The following is a 23,248-nucleotide window of genomic DNA, read 5'->3' on the forward strand; positions in this document are numbered from 1 at the left end:
TTAGCCCACAAGATCCACCAGAGAGTTTGGGGCTTATGTGTCATTTTATTTTTTTAACCATCCTTCCAGCTATCATTTGTGATATTAAGTGTTCTTTACCCAGAATTCTGATGATGTGGTACAATGTAGAATAGGTTGTCAGTGTCTGCAAGTATTGACTTATGTCATAATAGATTTTGCTTAGATCCCTCTGCCCATTATGTGTTAAAGATCCGTCTTAACGAAGCTGCAGCTATGTTTTTCCTAAGAGCTTTATTTTTAGAATGTACAGGACCCATAGCCCCTTAATACCTTTTGTACTCATCTCTAACTTACATTCTTAAATGTCAGTCAATGCTTACAGGATATTTTTTAGTCCAAGGTACTGCAGTAGCACCAAGAATCAAAAGAATCAAGCAATGTATCTTTTGGGCCAGTGACATTAGAGCAAGAGGTGGGAAGCTAGTTTCCTGGGACAAGACCTTCTAAAATGATCCAGAGATAATGATAATGCATATATGATATCAAAACCTATGGCTTGCAAAATGGGCAGGAAATATGAGAGGGTACGTACCTGTTGAGGAAACAGACTGAGAGAAATGAACAACAGGTAACCGTCATGCTGGCAGAGAAAGTGAGAAGGCAGTTTGGATTATTCATGCCATTGTGGAAGAATAGTACAGAAACAGCTGGTAAGCTGTCAGATTGATTTTAAGGAGTAAATGTGAAATATCTTCTCCTGGTTCATTAATCAAGAGTTATTTGGATGAAGCTATGGAAGCAGGGGAAGAAGAGACAAGGTGGTAGCACCTGCTATTTGCTCTTTTTCTCTTTTCAATATAGGTATACGTCAAACTATAGATGTCCTAATTCTTTCTTACCCCTCCACTAAAATTAAGAAAAAAAAAAAAAAAAAAGTGGAAGGTGGAAGAGAAAGCCAAAGCGGCTCTGTTCTTTCAAGCATATACTTTCTTTCAAGCTTTCCTCCCATTTAGGAAAGATTGATTTCTGCTCCCGCAGATGTATTTCAGGTGAAAGTGGGTAGGGAAGTATTAGTGAAACTCTGATATGAAGAACTAGTCTCCTCATACGTTGTGTCCATCACTATCTTCAAAGATGCCTTTCCCTAAGTTCCTTCTTTTGCTTTTTGGTTTAAAATATGAAGGAGGATTATATGTGTATTCTGCTGACCAAGATATAGGTGAGTAGAGGATATGACTTCCAAAAGTTGAAAGACCTGGATCATGTATATAGCATAGCAGTAGGTAGAAGGATAAGATTAGGGAAACTTATGCTGCTGACTCATCCTCTCCTCCTTGCTATTTCTGTCTTTCTTGGACTATTACCAAGATACTAAAGAAGAATTCCCAGCTCATTCTTTTGTTCTTTCTGACATATGAAATTTCCATCTTATCACAGTGTACAAGACTGAGAGGATATGTGTGGTTCTGTACTGATTCTGAGTTATTAATATTCTTTTGTTTCACGCACTTGGATCTCCCTTGCTTGTGACATATGCCCTTATCTTTATCCAAGCAGGGCATATGGAAATGTAGTGATCCTGTTTTGGCAACTTTTTACATTTATTGTATTTGCACAAGTATGAATGCTTGTACAAGGGCAAGGCAGGAAAGAACAGAGCCACTTTGGCTTTCTCTTCCACCTGAGTTCTGAGCAGACCCAATTCTGTTTAAACTAGATCACATCCCAAGATGAGTTTGCTGCCCTAGCTCTGTGTGAGGTGTTTCTTTTTGTTTTGTTTAAGTCTATAATTATGTCAGTGGGGAGCTCTAATGGGAGAGGATTTTTTTTTTTTTTTTTTGTAGTTACTATTCTTTAAATGCATGGATGTATTTAATCCATGGATATGCTGGCAAAATACTCGAACGGCTTTTCTTTCTTTTTTTCCTCCTACACCCTCCATACTTCTGATCATATTTTCTACTCCACAAATTGTTACAAAACACTAACCGCAATGTGAATGCAGCCTCCATTGTTTGCATCATCTGCAGAGCCAAGCATGCTTTCTTCTTCCGTGCCTAGAATGGGATCCTCTGAGAAATGAACACCCTTGACTTGTGCTTTCAGTATCTTTCCAGCACTGATGTAAACCTGTACATGTCTTTGATTCACTTGACATGAATCTTCCATAGTGAAGAGACATGAAAAAGCTGAGAGTTTTGTCAGAGCAATGACTCCTTTGTAGTCAAAGAAAGGAAGGAGGTTGAGTATGTACATCTTAACAAAGTATTATCAAAGGCAAAACTGGATCACCTTGTAATACTCCAGGCGTGATTATTATTCTTCAGACCAGAGCTTCATCTACCCAGGGTCCATGTGGGGTAGTTCCTGATGCTTCAGTGTGCAATTAACATGCTGCTTTCTAGTTCTGATGAGTTACTGGTTGGTTTGCACCCTGAAGTTTGAAGTTTTTCTTTCTAGAAAAATAAGTCGTCTTTATCAAAGCTTTCATTATGTTCACGAATTACCTCGTCCACCCTAGAATCCTACTAAGGTGCTTCAGTGTAACCTTGTGGCAGAAAGAGCCATACTTTTTTCCCACTACTCATAATAGAGTGGAGATTGGGGTGGGGAGGGGGGATGTTTTGTTTTAGAGCAGTGTACTTCTTTTCAGGTTTCCTAAATGGACTGTACAGCCATGTAGTTGTGATCTGGTCATGTACTGCAAGAGCTTCTGCTGTGCCAGCTGCTGTTAACAGGAAGGCAAACACTATTGCTCCTGCTTTCCACAAGTCATGAGGAAGGTAACTCACAGGATCTTTGGTTTTAGCCAGAGAACCAAACACTTCTTGTCTGGACATTGGTGGGATCCAGGGCAGATGATGCTCCATTTGCCTCTTCGTGTGTAGGTGTATCTGTAGATGTGTCTTTCAATGTGTGTCCGTTTAAGGGAAATCCCATCTCCCTCTCCACCCATCTCCCTCTCCATCTCCCTCTGTATGTTCCTTTGTCTGTTTTTTATATCTGTCAAATTTTAGTGTTGAAACTTGCCCATATCAGAAATAGATAACAGAGAGAAGGCTTCCAAAAAGAGCTATCTTCACTAAAGAAACAAATCCAAAGCCTTTTATGTTTTCTCATTTGTGTCTCTCATTTAGAATTCCATGTTGTGTCTCATGTTAACCTTGTCAGTTTGAGGGGGATGCATCAGGATCTTTTCCCTTGATGCTACCATTTAACTTGTAACCTGGTAGCATGTAAATGCAGTTACTAGTTCTTTTCAGTGTGCATTTCTTTGCAGCCGTCAAGAGTAAGTTTAATTTCCCATTGTGTAGACCAGTTTCATAGGGCTCATCTAAGTAATAACTTAGATAATTTTATGCCAGCTGCAGATTTGTTTCCTTGTTATTTACTCCTTTTCCACAGCTCTGACAATTATGTGAGACAGGGCTTCTTAAGAAGAACTTCTCTATTGTTTTTTTTGTCATATTGAAAAAGCATAATTTTATTCCTACATTGTTTACTGTCTTTTTTATCAGTTTCTAAATTTTTACAGCACATTTTTCTCCTATTTTGGTTGCCATACTGTCTTTTGGTAGAGTGCATTTTAAAAGGGCCCTTTAAAATTCCAGCTGACACCTGTTTTCTTTTATTTAGTGTTTCACTGTAGATCCAAAGACTACTAATAAATTTGATTATTTATAGAAAGAATGTCTTACGTTGTTCCTTTTTTTAATAAACTATGACATTTATTTTTGTTACTGTGCTTGGCAATGAAATAAGGTTTTCAGACTTCTAATTTTCAGAATCATCTTGTATATCCTCTTTAAAAGAAAAGGCAGAGGGGAATTGGAAAGTATATGTTATCTTCTAGTACTGTGATGGCATACTCTGTAGTATAATGTGTGAAAGATTACATAATTTTGTTAGCAGTTCACCAACTTTATTTCTTAACAGTTAAGTCAATTAAATACATTGTGTGCAGATTGTTTTTAGGGTCACCACAGTTCATATTTTATTCTAAGAAAGGTATATATTAACAACTTATATATCTTTCAGTAGATATCAAAGCACTTTGCACCTATTTGGATTAAGCTGCACAACATTCCCATTAGGTACTAGTATGCGATTACTCCTAGTGTACGAGTAGAGAAAAGCCAAGCCTGGTACCATACATTTTTCACCTTCTGGATCCTCATGTAGTATCTTTGTATTAATTGTGCACTGAAGATGGTTAAATATTCTACCCTTTCTGGGTTAACATTTTCAGGAGCAGAGCTAATGGGCTACTCATGTGATTAAGTTATGGCTGTAACCATCTGAAAGCAGCAAGGGAATAATTGGAACTTAAGCCAATGGCATTCACAGTGTGCATGCCCCTCAGCAGCAGTGCACTGTGGCACAGCTACTCTGAGGCTCAAGTAGCTTCTCCAGCTCCGAATTGGAGCTCTTATCTGAGCACTCTGACACCCTTCAAGATAAAACAGTTTCCTTTCTACCTCCTCTGTGTAATGTCCATATCCCTACAGTACTGAGAGGTAAGGCCTGCTCACTTGACAGAGATGCAGGAGTGGAAAAAGTTGAAACTGATTAAGGGAGAACTTAATGACAGACATTAACTAAAGGCTGAGTGAAAATTTAGATTGTCGTGTAGAGTCACTTACGCTCAAATTGCATTCTGCTCTGTGCTGTGATAAGCAAACAAGTGCGACGTGTTTGAGATGTGCCAGCTTCTTGATCGCAAGGGTCTTCCTGATAAATATGCTATAGTAGATTAGAAAATACGAAGAAATCTTCAGTCTTCCTCTTGTGCCATAATTTTCCTTTTAGTATTCAAGCATAAAGGGACTCTCAAATACTTAACAGCAAAGATTCTCAATTACCATCCCTATGCTCCAGGCATCTGTGCTGACTACTTTTAAAATTCTTCAGCTTAAAACTGTAAAAGTCAGGGCCTGGGGTATATCACAGACTTCCTGGCTTGTTTTCAGGGTAAATGGCAACAGTTGTGCCATATAGGAACCATGAGATGGTGGGAAAGGGCTCTTAAATCTGAAATATGACTTCTTTGCCACTGGTACTTAAGTCTAGAAAAAATATTTTTCATCTCTTGTAATAAATGGTAAATGGACTACCAGAGTATCTAACTTAGAGAATGGCTTTAGGCTTTAGAGAATTTCAGTTCTTTAGAGGTCCTCAGAAGGCTAGGTGACTCTTGCATTGGATTAGCTAATATTCCCAGTATGTCAAAGCTAAACAATGAGTTGGTAGTAGTGATTGGTCACATCTTGCCTCTTGGTTCCTGAGCAATTAAAGGGAATTGGCTTGCAAAATGATTCCCATATCTTCCCTCTGTTTCTCCACACTGTTTTCTCACAGACCTCTTTGAATGCTCAAGGCAGGACATTCTCTTTTCCAGCCTGGAATCAAGATCTGCGAAGAGCTGGTTGTGTATATATGATCCCCGTTGTTTAGCCTGCAGAGCCAAATCACTCTGGGGCAAAGTACTCTATCTCTGTGCATGATTTGCAACTAATTGTGGAACAGAAGAAGCCTGGATAACTCTGAATGTTGTTCCCACTGCTGGTTAGTAAAGGGGTCTTTACTTCTGTCAACAGAGGGAACAGTAGAATCACTAAAAGGTTCTGACTTCCTTCTGTAGCTTTTATGTAAATGGCAAATAAAACATCAATAGTGTCAAACATTGTTTCTTTGTGACCAATGAAGCTTTTTAAATCCTTAAAGTTCATCTGTCTAGGAAACTAGCTGAACCATAGCATCTACTTGGCTCCAAAAATACAGGATGGATGTGAAGTAGAAATAGCATCCACTTGGCTCAAAAAACACATGAAAGATATAAAATAGAAATAACTTTAGTGAGATTTTTCAGGTCTGACCACACCTGCAATAATTCCTGTAAAGCATAGAAGCTGGAAATGAAGGAGGGATCTTGAAAATGTAAAATTGAGACTAATAACATATGCCAAGGGGCTTCTGTTTAATTTTAGAGATGAGAAAAAGCAAAAGTTCTAATGCTGTAACAAAAAGCACTGAAGAGGCAGATCAGAATGGACAGGCGATCCCTATTTTTTGATGTTTATTTTTTCTATCCTTTCTACCTGAAAAGACCTTGTTTGTGAGACCTGCTATGTTTATCACAGGCAGCAACAATAAATGGATGAAGACAGCCAGGATAATGATCGATCTTTGAAACAGCTCATTTTGTTAACTAAATTACAGGTTGTTCTCTGGACAAAGACAGCTGGCAGGCCAGTGTTGCCCAAGCACCAACCCTTACAGAAAGTGAAATGTATGCTCTCCTTTCATTAGCGCATGGTATGATTATCACCATTGCCATCATGACAAATGTGATGATTACGTATGTCCTGAGAACAGATGCAGACAGAATGAGTGGACTGAGCTACCCTTCTATCAGGAACTGTTCAGCCTGCAAACAGATCTGTGAACATTTTCAGGAAGAGCTCAGACAATTTATTGGATAAGGTTTACATTTGTATAGACTTCTCCCATTCAGAGATCTCTGAGCCCTCTTTAACCATTTTCTAAAAGCATTTCTGTTCTACTTCAAGGAGAGAAATTGAGCCAAAAATGCTTTAGTGCTTTCTGCATGTTGCACAGCAAGTTCCTTCCAGTGTAAGGATTTAGGGCCAAGATTATGTGAGCTGCAGCTCTACCATTCCTCTATTAAACCATGATGCCCTTCACAAAAACAGATGACATGCTGTTTTGCAGTCACTGGGGCTACGTTTCTTCCACTGTTCCCCTTTTTCTAGTAAGTAGAAGGCAGTGATGTGCTACCGGTGTTTTCAGGAATGGAGCCAATGAAAATGTTCCCTTAAACTGTAATATATCTATTGAGTAAGAGGGATGTGATGCTTGTAGGAAGGGAGGATGAGGAAAGCTGTTTACATGTCTTACTGTTCAAGTTAACACTTTTCTGTAATAACTATGAAGGAAATGGTAATTATTTTTCAGTGCATTTTGATTGGACCTAGTTTCTGAAAATCAGGCTGAGCATTTACTGCTTATGAAAACAGCACTTTAATCCTTGCTGAAAACTTGTAAGTGTCCCTATATTCATAACGTTGAAAGTGGAAATATTATCAGACTCTAACAGAAGGATATCTTTGGGTACCAGGAAGAGCGAACACAAGAAGAGTAAATAGCTCTTTTCTGGACTATTGTAACAGTTTTTTCCTAAGCTCTACCAGTTCATAGCATGCTTGGGGCACAAGAGTCTGTATTCATGATTTCTTAAAAACAAAATTATGTCCTTAGATAATTTCATTATCCATATGAATATTAATTTGTAATGCAATGGTCTCAATAATATCTTCCAGCAAGTAGATGTCTACTGTATAACTCTATTGTATTTTAAATAATAAATAAATAAATAAATTGATATCTTAGTTTCATTAGTTGTCGCTTAATCAGAGAAGGTGAATCAAAGTGTTTCACTTAACCTTTTCAGTTTTGTACATTATTTTATTTATTCCTCATATCCTTTCCCATTTTAAGCTTTTTTAGATTGAAGTATTTATTTTTTCCAGCCTTTTCTACTTTGAAAGTCTCTGTATGGCTCTACTCATTGAAACATCTAATGCAAATCTAAATAATTCCCTTGAAACTGTAGAATTAGATTACATGACAGCAACATTGTATCATGTCAAAATTTGGTTAAACCCAACTGTGATCCTTTTCTGTGCCACTTAAAGTAATATCATATCTATTTTTTCCCTTTATCACACTGGAAGAACATCCAGTCTCTAATCTCTATTCTCTAATAGCCAACAGAGAGGAATCTTGTAGAACTGTCATTCTGCCTCTTCAAAAAGAAGGTTCAGCTGTATTTCTGCAGAAGTTTCACCTGTGCTGTGCATTAGGGTACACTAATGTGGCTAGGAGATTGAGTGACTGCTGGTAGATCCTATTAGCTGTGCTTGGAAACATGGGTGCTGAGCACTTCTGAAACTAAGGCTTCTGTACACAGAGCTTGCTCAATCTTAACAAATGATGGGTCTGGACTTGCAAGTATTGGAATGACAGTATGGGCCAGCTGAAATGTTCCTTTTGTCACATGCCATGTTGACCTGTTTGGATATCTTTTTCTTGCCATTTGACAATAGAAGTAATGAGGTAAAAAGTAATATTCAGCCTCATGGCTTAACTATTACCTTAATTAAAAAAAAAAAAAAGATATTTAACAGGACTTAATAAAGGTCAGCAGGCTTGAATGTAACCAACTGTAACTTTGAAATAACATTTAAAACATTTATAATTTAGCACTCATGAAAGCTGCTGATTTAACAACCCAGGAGACTCAACTCTGATGACAAGCACTCTGCCTTTAGTGGCATGAACTGGTCTGTTCTCTTTTTGAGCTATCTCAGACAGCCAGTAGAGGCACTGATCTGTGCTAGTAGTAGCATTTTGATATATATTGTTGATGCGTTCATGGATCTGCCTTCTCCTTTACTACCTCCGTGTTTCCTTTTCATAGCCTTATGAAAGGCTGTTCAGGAAGGAGAAATTCAGCTTATTATTCCAGCTGTAGTGTATAAGTCAAAAAGCACTACACTGTGCTCTAATTTATTCTGTGTAAAGCCCAGAAAGACAAAAACATGCACAAATGGAACGCAGGATGTTTTTGCCCAAACTGATTGTCACAGCAAGAAAAGTACATGTAGACCCATAGTCAAGGCAGGGAGATGTTCTGAGACTTTCAGCGGTCAGGACCTGATATTGTGGTTTACGTCAGTTCTATAAAGGGGCAAATCCAGATATATTGGAGCTCTTTCTGTTGGAGACAATAGTTCATGTTTTTACCAGTGAAGACTGGAAGTCTTTGATTTCTGTTCAGTTAGCGACTGTGGCAGCGTTAAGTGCAGGTTCCAATTTTGTGTCAATACAGTGATAGAAAGGTGGCTTTTGCAAATAAACCGCAGGTAGATTTGAGAAAATAATGCAGCATACCCAAGCCTCAACTGTTAGCAGAGTTAAAATGACCCAGAGAATCAATTCAAAACAACAGTTTTCAAGACAAATGTGTTCCCGGATAAACACCACTGCAGTTGAATGACTGGTGCTGTGATTAAACAATGCCCTTCCTTTCTAGTTAGTAGCTGAGCTCTGTCTACACAGGTAATAAAAGAAAATCAATGTTCTTTTGTAATTGTTTAGTAGTCTCTAGTAAATGAGTTAGCATCAGCACAATTTGTAATGTTAGGAAAATTGCAAATCCTCAAAAAATAGCCTATTTAGTATGTGCAGTCTCTAATTTGGAGCTCTTCACTAGCCATCTGTCCTGAAAGACTGGAAAGAGAATAGGTTGTGGACTTTGAATCCCACTCCTTTCTTAGAAGTCCTCCCAGGAGGGGTTCATTGGATAGTCAGGATGGAACATAGGGAGTTTTCATTTTGCTGTCTGTTGCACAAATTCTGTTTCTAAATTAAAAAAAAAAGGCGGAGGAAGGAGATAGAGGGTGTAGAGATGAGGGAGAATTTCTGCATTATATGTTGCATGTCTGCAAAATTATCCAGAAAATGGGTGCTCAGGAGGTACTTAACATAGCTCCCTCTCTATCACTTTTATCCAAATCAGGACAGCCACTGGATTTTTGGTTTCCTCATCAAATCTTTCTTTTCTTTCTCAAATGCAGCCATTGAAATGAACCTCTCACATAAAAACAGTAAAGCCTGTTTTGTGCTTCCTTGAAACCACCAACCTAGTTTCACACCATAAGAAATGTAGCCCTGAGAGGGTGGGGAAGCGTGAGGGTGGTGTACTTCTAATAACACCTTGAAGAGTGCAGAGCCTTAAATAGAATATAGGTTATCTCTACATGCAGGCTGATGTTATATATTGCTTAGAGCTTCTTTCACTTATGTTGTGTAATGAATTCTTCTCCAGTACAAAAGCATGAGTGAATTTTGGTACATAGCATAAGCCTTTTCATATAATGTGTTTCCAAAAGAACTATATCTGTTTTTTTGAGTCTTCAATGGTTGATAGTATAATGAGGTACAAACTAATTTGAGGAGAATGGTATTTATTCAGAAGGGTAGTGAAATTCCATAGACATGGACAGAAAAAATGCAGAAAGCAGTTACAGCCTATTTCATTGCAGGTTTTTTCCTACTTTTTTTTTCTTTCTTTTCCTCTAATATGGGGAAAACTAGAACACAAGATAGCTACAAAGACAGGGAATTAGGCTAGTGCGCCTTATTTGCTTTTTGTGAGGCACTCCTGTACCCATACTCATACTATCTGCTGTGTTTTTTTGGTGCGGCTTGCTTGATATTGCCGCCTGTGAAGGCTGTGTCACTAAATAATATTTTGGCTCCTAAAGATATTTATTGTCTTCAAGTGCATTTCTTAGTTTACAAAAGCCAGTACTCTAAAAGTTAATGGATAGGTTTTAATGATTCATATAATTTTCAATGTATTTATTTTTAAATTGGTTATGTTACATTTTCCAGTGAGCTGGTTAGTAGTTGCCCATTATGAAGTTCTTGAAAACCACAGTCTTCTATATGTTATATAGACCTATCAAAGACACTGACAGGATGGGATGTGGCTACTGACTCTTTATGCTATCATGCACGGCTGTAGGCAGATCCATCAATAAGGTTGAAAAGCAGGTCATATTTAATAATATATTCAATATTTGCTTATCCACAAGGAGATCAGTTAAAACTAGCTTTTCCTCTTTTGACTTAAACACTCATAAAAAGTATCACTAAGACTGATGAAATCATTCCGTGGGCTCCCCAGTACAAGAGAGACATGGAGCTACTGGAGAGAGTCCAGCATAGGGCTACAAAGATGATTAGAGGACTGGAGCACCTGCCCTATGAGGAACGGCTGCAAGACCTGGGCCTCTTCAGCCTGGAGAAGAGAAGACTGAGGGGGATCTTATCAATGTGTATAAGTATCTGAAGGGAGGGTGTAAAGGGGATGGGGACAAACTCTTTTCAGTGGTGCCATGTAACAGGACAAGAGGCAATGGGCAGAAATCGAAGCACAGGAAGTTCCGCCTGAACGTGAGGGGGAATTTCTTTCCTGTGAGAGTGACAGAGCACTGGAAGAGGTTGCCCAGAGAGGTTGTGGAGTCTCCTTCTCTGGAGATCTTCAAGGCCCGCCTGGATGCAACCCTGTCTAACATGCTGTAGTTGACCCTGCTTGAGCAGGGAGTTTGGACTAGATGATCTCCAGAGGTCCCTTCCAAGCTTACTGATTCTATGATTCTAATCAAGCAGGACTTTGGGTTTTCTCAAGTGAAAAAAAAATAAAGCCACCAAGATAAATGAAACAGAATCTACTGGAAGTCCAGACTCCAATATGACAAGAAGGAGAATCATGTGAGAAGCATATCTTGGATTACTGTTAAAGCTATCCAGGAGAAGGATAAAATGTCAATAAACAGTAAACACCCAGGAACCTAGATCACAGCTTATGTAGGAGCTTAAGACCATGTTTGCAGTGGCAGCAGATGCAGGGTGACCCTCTGTGTGGAGTATCCTGTTACTCTCCAAGGCTTTAGATGCCATATTCCCATGTGCCTTTCCTTTGAAGTCAAAATGGGAGTCTTGATCCCAGGAACAGCTCTTGGTCTCCATCACCTTGTGCTTCTGTACATCATAGTAACAAGCTTCCAAATTACCTCTTTTTAAAGTGCTTAGTCATCCTGGCTGTGGTAAGGTTTTCAAGGAACAAACAGTATTTGTGGTGTTTAACATGACTTTAATCCAGGTGGCTTGCCTCAAAAACTGCTGCCTGAATGCAAGCCAAAAGTATAGTTTTTGGCTTTAGGTCCTTTCCAGCTAAGGCTTCTTTGTTTCCTCTTTACAGGCAGAGATGAAAGGCAAGCAGTAGGGATAGAGGCACAATCATAGAGATCTGGGTAAGGTGTAGTGGTTCAGAAACTGAAGTGGTGGTCTGCAGTCCAATCTGTCAGGTTGGTTTGCTACGCACCATGCCGCTTTGATTTTTCTTTCTTTCGTCATTAGTCTGCTATATCTGCCTTCCAAGCCCAAACTCCCATACTATATGCTGCTGGCCTTATCTTCCATTTGCATGAAGAACAGAAAGCTGGACACAGACATGGATTCCCCCTTATCTTGCCTTCAGTTTATATTTCACATAGTCAACTTGTTGCAATTTAATTGACTCTTCCAGTCAGCTGTCAGGTGGATAGATTGCTTAGAAAGGAGTAGTGCTCTGGTCAAACAATTGAGAAAAAGAAATAGATAAGGTATATGCTACTTTTATTTCTGTAAACTAATTTGCAGCTCTTTAAATTTTGATTTCTAAAGACTGTATAATATTTTGTATTGAACATATGATATTGAGACAATTCTTTCTTCGGATGTGGGTCCTTTGTCGGGTTTTCACCTGAATACAGATTTCAGGATTTGACCTATTTATTTCAACAGCATGCTGACAAAATAATTAATGAGTATGGGAACTCTCTTACTGTACTTAGGTAGTATTTACCAAGTGTTGACAATTCACAGTACTGGACAAAGGCAAGAAAAGTTCCACTTCTAGCATGTTAAACTTATACAGTATAATCTAAATCACAACACTTCTGTAGCTTTAAAAGCAATCGGATATTTCAGCTTACTTGTAAAAACTCTATACTCTCTATACTAATCAAAGAATGGACATCTATTTTCATCTGCCCACTATGAAGTTTTTTTATGACCTTTATGTCTGTCTAGGTAAACTGCTCTAGTCCATCATGCTCTTCTATCAATTGGGCCTCTGATTTCTCCATTTAGGCCATTGCTGCCACAAGAATCTCTTCACTTCCTTTTCTTCCTCTTTTATTGAATATGAGCACCATAAGGTACAGGGAAAATGGCTTAATTCACAGAAGCTGTCCTCCCACTCCAAATAGAGACCAAATAGAGAGGGAAACTGAGTAAAGAAATACAGCTTCAGGCTTATTTCCCTTATGTTTCCCACTGATTTCAGAGTGGAGGAGAATCCAGGGGAGCCTCACCATGTAAGGGAACCTGGGATCCTAATAAAGTCAGCAATCCTAAGAAAGCAGTTTCCTTTCATGTATTGGATGTCCTGTCTCATCTCACGTTAACTTTTGCCTAGAAGTACAGAAGAGAAAAAATCAGAAAAAGAAACAGAACTGGAATTGAGACATTAACATCCTTCCTATTCTCTACTCCTTCTGCCCCTCTTATGCCAAAGAATTAGTCCTAGAAGTACTTCAGCCTTCTGTACCACATCCCTTTCCAATAATCAAGTTTCAATTTGACATTAGGAACTCTGATCTATCCCACATAATAAAAATTTGGCAAGGGCGTCCAGTTGATGCCTTGCTGCCAAGCAGCTTACATTAAGTAAATTTTACAGCACACAAAAAAATATACAAATAGGTAAGTTTTTAACTTTTCCCAGAGGTGCATCCTGACCTTAATTCAGAAAAAATCCCATCTCACCTCTATAGAAAAATTCAGCATATATTTAAGATTCTTTTTACGTTTAGAGTCAGATGCAGCCTATTGACTTTGAATCAGAAGATTAACACAAAAATGCCTACCTTTGGGATTGGAGCAGCCAAGGGCCATCCAGGGGTACAGGTACTCAGTTTGAAGGGCTTAGGAATGGATACCACAATGCATTAGACACTCATAGCCCTCAATAGCAGATCATGAAGAGATGCAAGCTGAGCTAGATACAAAGATTATTAAGGAAAAAAGGTGGGTTCTGTGCAAATTTATTTAATAGTATACCCTATGCATGTGTAACATGTGAACGTATGAAGTGTTCTATGGCAATGAAGTCCAGGTGATATAAATGAGTAGAGAACTGACCTGAGACCTAGAAGGCCACTTAGCTATTTATTTTCTTTCTCTAGCTTTTCCTACTCCCTGCAAAAATTTGGCAAATCCTTTCACTTTGTCTCTGCTTTCTAACCTGCAAAATGGAGACAATATTACTGGCATCCCCTATGAGCTGTATGTTGAAAAGTACTGTGTTTCTCTCTTCTCTTACCATCGCTATCTGATCTTTGACTGTTCCTTACCAAGTAGTGCTCTATGAGGAAGTTACTAAAATCTGCAGAGAAGTGACTTAATATGAGTAATTTTCATTAGAAATAAGAGCATAGGTTTCCTGTGCTGCAATGTTCGTATACTATTCATGTTCAGGTACTATTCATGTTCATTATATTGCAATATATATTTTCTACTCTCGTTCAGAATCTTAGGAAAACTCTTGAAGTCAAATTGGAAGAGCCTTTTGTTGGAGTCCAGCCACATCTCAAAAGCCACATTACACTTACTTTACAAAAATACTGCAGCTTAAAAAAAGCAAACTTTGAAAACTGTTGCACTGTTTGTGTTTTTTTGTGCTCGTACTTCCCTTATTGTCTTGTCCAATTTGAGAGGTCTATCCAACCTTAGCTTAAGGCCCTCATTTTATCTAGTGAAGAAAATTTACTACTTTATTTGCAATATACTATACATAAAGTTCATGAAATTTTGTTACATAGATTTCAAAAGGAATATAATGTATGCATTAAATTCTATTAGAATGCCATAAATATACATACTGAAAAAATCAGTTATATCTATCCTAAGCAATATAATAGCTTTGAGCATGCCTTGTTATAACACTCTGAAACCCTTCAGTACTGTTTATGGTTAAGGGTAGAATATGGTTTAAAAACATTCTCTAGACAAAAACAAGTTCAGATTGACTAACTTTGTCAAAAGCCATTTTACCCCTTTCTATATCTGCTATGTTTGGGTTAATTGGATGGTAGAAAGTTGATATGTGTTATCACCTTTCCTGCCAGACAGCAAAGAGTCCTTTTTTTAACGCCGTCTTCCTGACAGGCACTCATTTTTCTATGGTTATGGGTTGAGACAGACAGCTTTGATTGCTATTATGGAGCATATGATGTATGTTGTGCCTTCAGCCTGCAGACATCTCAGATTGTACTAACTCTCTTGATAAGGAAGCCTAGTAGTTAAAGCATGCAGTTTATTCCATGCTGCCTGTAAGTATCAGATCTGTTATGCTGTATTTTGTGTAACTGCCACTTTAGCTTTTGTCAGCATAAATTGTTGGTAGCGTTACATGGTGGATTAAACCTCCAGTGGAGACACTGCGAGATAGATGAAGATAGTTTCTCCTGGAAGATCTCTGCTTCTGAGAAGGGTACTTGTTCTTGTCCCCTTCCAAAATCTGGCTTGCACCTGCAGTCTTTTCCTTATTGAGTGGATGTGACATTTTTAGTAGATAGTGACATTTTTGTCTGAGGAGTGAGTTTCACAGCAGCACTAATAAACAGAAATATAAAGGCCTGCTTTTATTCAGTAGATTTGTGTACTGAGGGAGCCTTGGAATGCTTTAAGCTTAAATGCAGCACAATGTATTGTTTGTCTCAATCCTTTAGAAAAATGGAAGCTAACTTCAGCAGTCAGAACTGTTGCTGTTCCTGCTGTAGTCCAGAATCATGTCTAAAAGATACTATTTCACAATGTTTTCCAGGTTGTGATGTTAATATTTTGTAAAGTCAAAGCCTTTAATCTTAATTAAAGTTAGAGCTCATAGAGGGCAGGTCTTCATGACACATATTTTAAGATGGGGGAAAAAAAGTTATCCATGTAAATAATGTATATGCTAATGAACCTGTGGACAAGAATCCCTTTCTTGATTCATTTTGTATTCTGTTTGCTTATGAAATGCCCCCTTTTCAGCATACTGCTAATTTCTGTTACAATCTTCACCTGCATTTTGATATTCCTGAAAGAGAGGGATTAACAGTCTCATGGCTGGAGCTTCCCTGGTAAGAACAATTATTTTCCACAAATTCCATCACCTAACCACTTTTGAATATATTTTGTGTTATCTCTTGCCACCTGGTCACTGATCCTTTCTAAGGTCACAGGAAGAAAAGATTTAATTGTCTTAAGTGTTGAATGATACAGAAGCAAGCCTCCCTCTAAAAGCTCTTGAACATCCCTGGTTACTAGGCTTTGCTCACCAGGTGTCAGATTTAAGTAAGAGCAAGTGCATATGCCACAGCATTCCATAGACTTTGCAGAAATCAGTTTACGGGGAGCTTAGTACAAGCCTGGTCACAGTAATGACAATACTGTAGAGCATAATATATCGATGGATATTAATGACTTGTATTACAACAATATCTGGAAGCCCCACTGGATATCAGGGCTCTACCATGGCAGATCATATACAAATCTATGCTAAGCCTATGCCTTTGTAGGCTAAATATATAAAATGGAGAGAAAGAAACAGAAGTGGCTCATTCAAGATCATATAACAGAGTAGTAGTAAAAGCAGAACAGGAATTTATTCTGTCTTTCAACCATGTACTCTAACTAGGCTAGATTATGCCTCTTCAAGTGAGTTAATATTTGAAAGGTCTCAAATGGCATTAAGAGTGTCAACCAACAAGTAGTATAGAAACTTCCGGTGCCAAATTAATTCCTAAGTGTAATTCTATTGTCATTTTGTATTCACGTTACCGAAAAGTTTACATTGATGCATAAAGCTCTTACCAGATGTGGGGGTTCTGGGCTGAAAAAAAATGTAGCTTCTCTTAGCTCATGCATTCTCTTCTTTGGCCAAAATATTTCATGTGTGATATAGTGTATAACTGATCACTCCAAATCCTTGTAGAACTGTCACACAAGTAAGCTTTTTGTCCATTTTTTGGCTTGGATTTATTTCATAGATAAACCTATCTTAAACTTTTATTAGATAAAAGGCAAAGATTGAAAGAGGGAAGGACAAAGGGAGAGCACGAGGGGGAAGATAAAAGTAAAATGAATTTGATGCAGGAACAGACCGTTCACATACCAGTGGTAACTAGGTATTTCTGTAATGTTGTAAGGTGTTTGGTCAAAAAACTTTTCAAGAACAAAAAACTTTTCAAGAACAGTATTGCTGTGCTACAGTCTTATGTAGGATGGGTCATTTAAAAAAAAAAAAAAAAAAAAAAAAGTATTACCTAATATAGTTTGGCCTGTATGAACAAACTGCAAAATGAGAAATAATGAAGGGTAATCTGAGTAGCTTGGTAAACTCCAAACAAGGAAATTTTAGTCCAGACAAATAATGTCATACATCTTAAAACAAAGACTAGATGTCATGTTTCAATATGAGAGAGACTGCTAGAAGGCACATCTGAGTAAGACTGTTTGTTGTGGTAAATAAGCCTCTAGTTGTGAACTCCCATAGCAAGATCATGGCCAAAAGATACAAGGTAATCTTTGAACATATATACCAAAGCAGTTGTTTAATTTTTGTAAATCAGTGTTAAAAATTCCTACTGTCTACATTTCAAGAAGAACATTGGTAAACTAGAAGGGTTTCAGGAGCCATAAGAAAGATAAAATGAAAGACCATAAAAACTGACTTTTAAGTGAAAACCTCAGAGATCTGAGTTGCTTTTCGTTATGCTCTGAAAGGCTGAGAGAAGAGTTTGCAGTAATAGAAACGTGAAATTTGAACCTTTATGAAATCCTCTGGTCAAGCACTTTTCCTTGCATCAAAGCAGGACTCAGTGTGCCAACGTGATACAAGAAGAATCTTCAAGGAAATTTTGACTTGATCACAATCATACAGGGCTTTTATAGTAATATGATACTCCATGGCTTCAACATAGGATATAAAAGATGCAAAAAACTGTAGCAATCTTTATCTTAAGGACTTGCTGAGCAGGAAGTTAAAGCCACATATTTGTAACCAGTAGCTCATGGCAGACTTCGCTCCTGTGAAATTGTCTATTCATTGAATGTATCATAAGCATCCCAAACATCCTGTGATGGTGAGTTGCACAATTCAGTTATATACTGTCTCAGAAAGTACTTTTTCTTTTTTCTTAAACTTACTACCAAGTGATTTTATAATATATTCATAGCTCTTTGAATAATAAAAAAGACTAATTGTTCCTAGTTCCATCCTCTCAGTGCTTTTTATGCTTTTATATATTTGTTGTACTTTTTTATACTGTTTCTATTTCTTCCCTTTCTTTTCTGAGAACCTGTACAGAGCAGTGCACTATACTGAAGAAGTAAAGTCAAAGGTGCACTAATGACTTATAACAGGGATTTTCCTTCTGTACACTGTTCCTTTTCTTTATAATTCTTGACATTCTACTTGCCTTTTTGACCATGTTCAGCACTGGGCCAATCTCATCAGAGAAATAGCTGCAATGATTCTGAGGTTTATTTCCTCAGCTGTAAACATTCAAATCACAAATGAGTATTGTTCTAAAATATGTCCTCTAGTTCAACACAGAATCAATTCAGAGAAGGTATATAGTCTCATATAACGTTATAGAGCAGACTAGATTATCACAATTGTCCTTTTTAACCTTATAAATTATGTATCTGTGAGAATTGCTCCTTTTAAAAACCTTAGCCCTGAAGGGTAATAATTTGTATTTATTTTGTCCTGTATGTCTACTCTTCTCTCTGATAAATGGTTATGTAACTAGGATTTAGTGGATTTGGTTCACTACCTTAAAGAAGTAGTAACAAGCAGTATATAGCAAAAGATGACCTACTGCTCCTTGTAATATCCCACAAAAAAAGAACAAAAAAAAAAAAAAAAAAAAAAAAAAAAAGCCAAAATTAGGTGACCTATATACTTCCTCCCATCTTAAAACCTCTTTTTTTCTGTTTTATCACAACTATAAAGTGTTGGAATCCCTAGTCAAAAAGCTTGAAAGTCAAATGAACTTCAGTATCTGTCATTTCTTTGACAACTTTTGCTGCTTTTGTTGTTTATTTAATTTAGCAGACTGGCTGTAGTGGCTATTGACTATGGCTTCCCAGCCATCATTATTTGGATAACGGGAGAGTTCAGCTAGTAAACTCTCTTTTTACTCTCTTTTTCTTTTTAGGATTTTGTATATTTTGGATTCTTATTTCAGACTTATCTTCAAGTGGTATTACAAATGGCAATATTTGTGACCAGAGTGCGATATAAATAAATACCTTATATTTGATACTGAATGCAGCTTCTAATATCCGCCCTTCTTGAATCCAGTTACGTACTTGTACTGGAAAGGTCTGTCTGGCAGTTCATGTAGTTCAAGCTGCAGCTCAGAAGGGTCCTCTAAGCATAATACAAAAAGAACTTTCTCAGTTTCCATTTAGAATGAAAGTTCTCATTAAAATCATGTTACGTAGTAATTAGCATGTGTATCCTCTGTGGAATACCCATCTATACTTTTCAGTTCTACTACATACTTCACTACAGTTAGCATTTTTGTGCAAAGTCGCCCAAACCATCTGCCAGCTGGGCTAAAATCCAGCATCAAGTCTGAGGCAAAACCAAACCAAAATCCCAAACAACAAAAAGAACTCACAAAAGAAATCAAGCAGAGAGGGACTTAAAAAAAAAAAGTGCAAAATATCCAAAGAGGGAGAAATAAAAGTTCAGTCTTTTTTAAATACAGACTGATCTGAGGAGTCTAAGAAGAAAGAAACTATTCTAGGAACAACAGTGCTTGAGGTTACAAGAAAACAAAGCAAATTTCCTGAACGTGGAGGATAGCAGAGTTGAAATGTGTGCTTGTGGTGTGTACAGGGCAAAAAAAAAGAAAAAAGTTAACAAAGTCTTTCTACAGGGGGAAATGGCTTGTTGTATTACTGAAAGATCTTGCATCACATTGAAATGAGAGCAGCAAAATTAGCAGTGATCTTCAGGAAGCAATAACTAGGGATATTGTCTGCCAGGTTTTAGCTGATGTCTAGTCATGCTGGAACCAGGAAAGGGAGGAGGAGGAGGCAGTCTGCACGACTGTGACTGCTGACAAATGATGTAGTAAAATGAGTGTAAGGAAACAGTTATCCAGGGATTCTAGTAAGATTTTAGTTATGTTTTAGATATACTTTTCTCTTCTGCCTTTGTTTTCAAAAAAAAAAAAAAAAGAAGAAAACCAAAAATACTGGTGTAAGCTCTGCTTCTACTTGAATCAATAAGTATCCTAATTACTTCAGGATTCCACTTGGATCAGTAAGAATCCTGTTACTTCAACAGGATTACTATTGATTCACCTTGATGCAGCTGAGTGTAGGATCTGTCCTGTTGCCTGGGTTTGTCTTCTGATTTTTGAAATGAAATGTTTTCCGTACACAGGGAACAACTATATCCTATTAGTTTGGGTGATTTGAATTTTAGATTAAGGAAAAGAAGCCCCAAACATAAAGCCCTGCTCACCTTACAAAATCACTGCCACTTTCTTTCCTCCCTGTCTGCTGCAGGAGGACAGATGCCTACAAAATGTAAAGCCAGAGTACAGAGAAAATACAGACATGGCACTTATGAGGCAGCATGTGTCACATACACAGATAGGCTCTAATCCTTTGGAGGGGGAAACATATTTGCAGAAAAATTAGACCTGGGAAGTATTCCAGAGATCCCTTCAGAGGCAGGGAATAGGTTTGGAAGACGGAAAGGGATTGATGGTAGAAGCTGGCAAAACCTTGGGACCTGTCCCTCCTGCATTGCAGCTACCTTCAGTGATGGGAGGGGTGGGAGCAGCTAGTAGGTTACAACAGACCTGCTAAAAGGTTAGAACATCAGTGCCAAGCGGTTAGGATTTCACAGCCTCCATCTCAAACCAGTGCACTGTGGAGCTGCTGTATGGTATGCTCTGGACTATAAGGATGATGCATGTAACAATTATAATTATAATTAACAATCATAATTATTTACCCAGAGTCAATGTGAAGTTCATCTCCAGAAGGGCTATAAGGTAACGTGGCTTTTGAGGGTAGTATTTCAGGGGCAACTCAAGATCAGTTCTTCAGGGACTTCAGAAATCCTGTTTGGCTCAGTAATGAAGAAGAGAAGTAAAATATAGATTGAATGTTGTGTTTGCTTCATTATTTATGAATAAAATAGTTTTCAGTTTTCCATAATGGGTGCCAGCCCTTGATGTCACTTGGAGCTTTCAAAGAGGTTAGTTGAGGCCAGAAGCTGACCTTTGCATGTAAGGTGGCTGGAGCAGCCTAGTGAATACTGATGCAGAGAGGAAAAAAAATGCACACAATCTCCTAAAATTCTCTTGAGCTCTTTTGGAGCATTTCTTTTGCACTTTGTATGGCCATATATTCAGCTTTCATTTTGCTTTATGGTTAGATGTTTGGGCTTTTTGTTCTCTCTTAACTACAAAATAAGCATCACAGATTGTGGCTCAGAGGTAAATCTTTCTTTGTCACAGAATTGCTGGCCTAGTTAATATCTGTGTTTGCAATGTGAAAAGAAAATCTACTAACTGAGTGTTTGGTGAAGGAAATGAAAGAGGTCACGTCCATTGTGAGCATTAAATTTCAATGGTAAAGCTTGTCTTTTAAATTTAGGAGGAAGGAAAGTCTTCGCAAAAACTGCTTTTAATGTAGTGTTGTAGTGCATGAAGCTGTGGAAATGAAGAGATCTTGAAAAGAAATCCTGGGTTTGTCTCCAGTGTCCACAGTCACTGTTCTTTGCTGTAGTTTTCTTTTCCTATTTTACTTCTCTCTCTTTTATTTTTTTTCCCTGACAGAAATATGTAAACTAGTTGTTAGGGGTTTGGGGTTTTTTGTTTTGCTTTGTTTTTTGTTTTGTTTTCTTTTTGATTTTTATAGAGTCTGGTACCCTAGAGATATAAAGTATTATAAATAAGCTATATCTCAAAGTCTGTATGTGGAGTTTGGCTTCAATAGTCCTGCTTTCAGAGAATTATGCTATATTGTTTTTTATCCTGCTAATTGGAACAGAGTCATTTTCATGACAAGCTACTACTCAATCCAAATAAGAGTATCGAAGTCTAGTACAAAGTTCTGCTTCTGCAGGACTCTTCTTACAGTCATTGGGAGTTCTGCCTGAGAAAGGACTGAACAGAGCTAGAGTAGAGCTTCAATCAGGCCCTGGCTTATTTTCATACATTTTTGCATTTCTATGTTGCAACAGTGTCTTGCTGCTTTGAGAAGAACTGTATTTCCTCGGCTCTGAGAGGGGGTGGCAGTATGCGTAAGATGTGGAGGGCTCTGGTTTGCTTGTTCTGCTTGCTGCAGCAGAGTGAAGGCCCACAGACTTCACAGTCGTTCTCTTTCAGGATCTTATCTCTGTCCCACTTTAACCTCTTATCCATGAGTTATCACTGGCCCTTTATACTGAGTTTTTTCTTCAAGCCTGGGGAAAAGGAGTGGCGAAGGATACGATCTCCTTTTCCTCAAGGGGAAGATCAGAAACATTTTCTCCTTCTGCAGGCAAGATTAGCAAAACTTCCCACCATCCTTTTCCCCACCTGCAAATTTTTGTCTCTGCCTCATTAAGCCTGTAGGGCTCAAAGATATGAGCACTTCTTAATCCTTTCTTCCTCTGTGGCAATCAGGAACCTGTTTCAAGAACCTGTTCCACTAGACAAGACATAGCTCTTCAACTCACCCGCTTACATTATGCCTGAAACAAGGTGGACACTTCTCAGAGCTGTCACTGTGCTAGTTTGCAAAAAGAGATTGATGCTTTGAGGATGACTGAAAAGAAGCATGAGAAGTTAGTTGCCTGGGAGGTTGATTGTAAGATAGCACCTTGAAAAGCCACCTGGAGTCAGTAACCAGATTACCTGGTCAATAAGCATTTTTGAGTCCTACTGTATAGGAAAAAGTAATAACTTGTTCTTTGCAATTTACTATGCAGATAAAGGTAATTACATGTTTGCCAGCAAAAGATTCACTAATACAGTGTTGCTAGATCACTTACTTCATCTGTCAAGAAAATGGCAAAGCTCAGCCAGCAAAAGTTTTATTTGAAATAGGTCTCTGTTCAGTGAAAACTCCTTTGTTTTGGGGTAGCATCAGAAAAGAAAGGTTGATTATTTTCAAATGATATCTGAATTCATGTGTCTGCTGGGAGCAACAACATTTATCCAGTGTTACAGAGAAAAGGGGTTATTGATACCTTGCAGCATAATAATGTGAATGTGTATGAGACTAGGAATAATTCTAGTTAGAATGCTAAATTTGAAGTAGTTGGAGCACAGTCTAGTTTTCTTTATGACCTCTCCAGCTCTAGGACTTCCTTTTGAGTTTTCCTTTCAAGCTAGTAACAGGAGTCATGATATGAAAAATGTTGCAGAAGGGTAGGGAGGGTAGTATTAGGGGGAAAAAAGACATTCAAAAAGAGAGATGTTTAAGATATGGTGGCCTTGGAAAAAGGAACATGTGATAAGTATTTGGTGTGAGGAAACTTTGAAATATAAAGTAAGGTAGGAATCAAGAAAGGGCCTCTGTAAGAGAC

General features: G+C 37.9%; 1 protein-coding gene across 1 annotated transcript in view; it reads left to right on the forward strand.

The window, feature by feature from the left end:
* NRXN3 (neurexin 3) overlaps positions 1-23,248 on the forward strand; it is a 721,730-nt gene that overhangs the window by 555,019 nt on the left and 143,463 nt on the right. The window lies entirely within an intron of this gene.

Source organism: Rhea pennata, chromosome 5 (assembly GCF_028389875.1).
Source record: "Rhea pennata isolate bPtePen1 chromosome 5, bPtePen1.pri, whole genome shotgun sequence".
Lineage (NCBI taxonomy): Eukaryota > Metazoa > Chordata > Aves > Rheiformes > Rheidae > Rhea > Rhea pennata.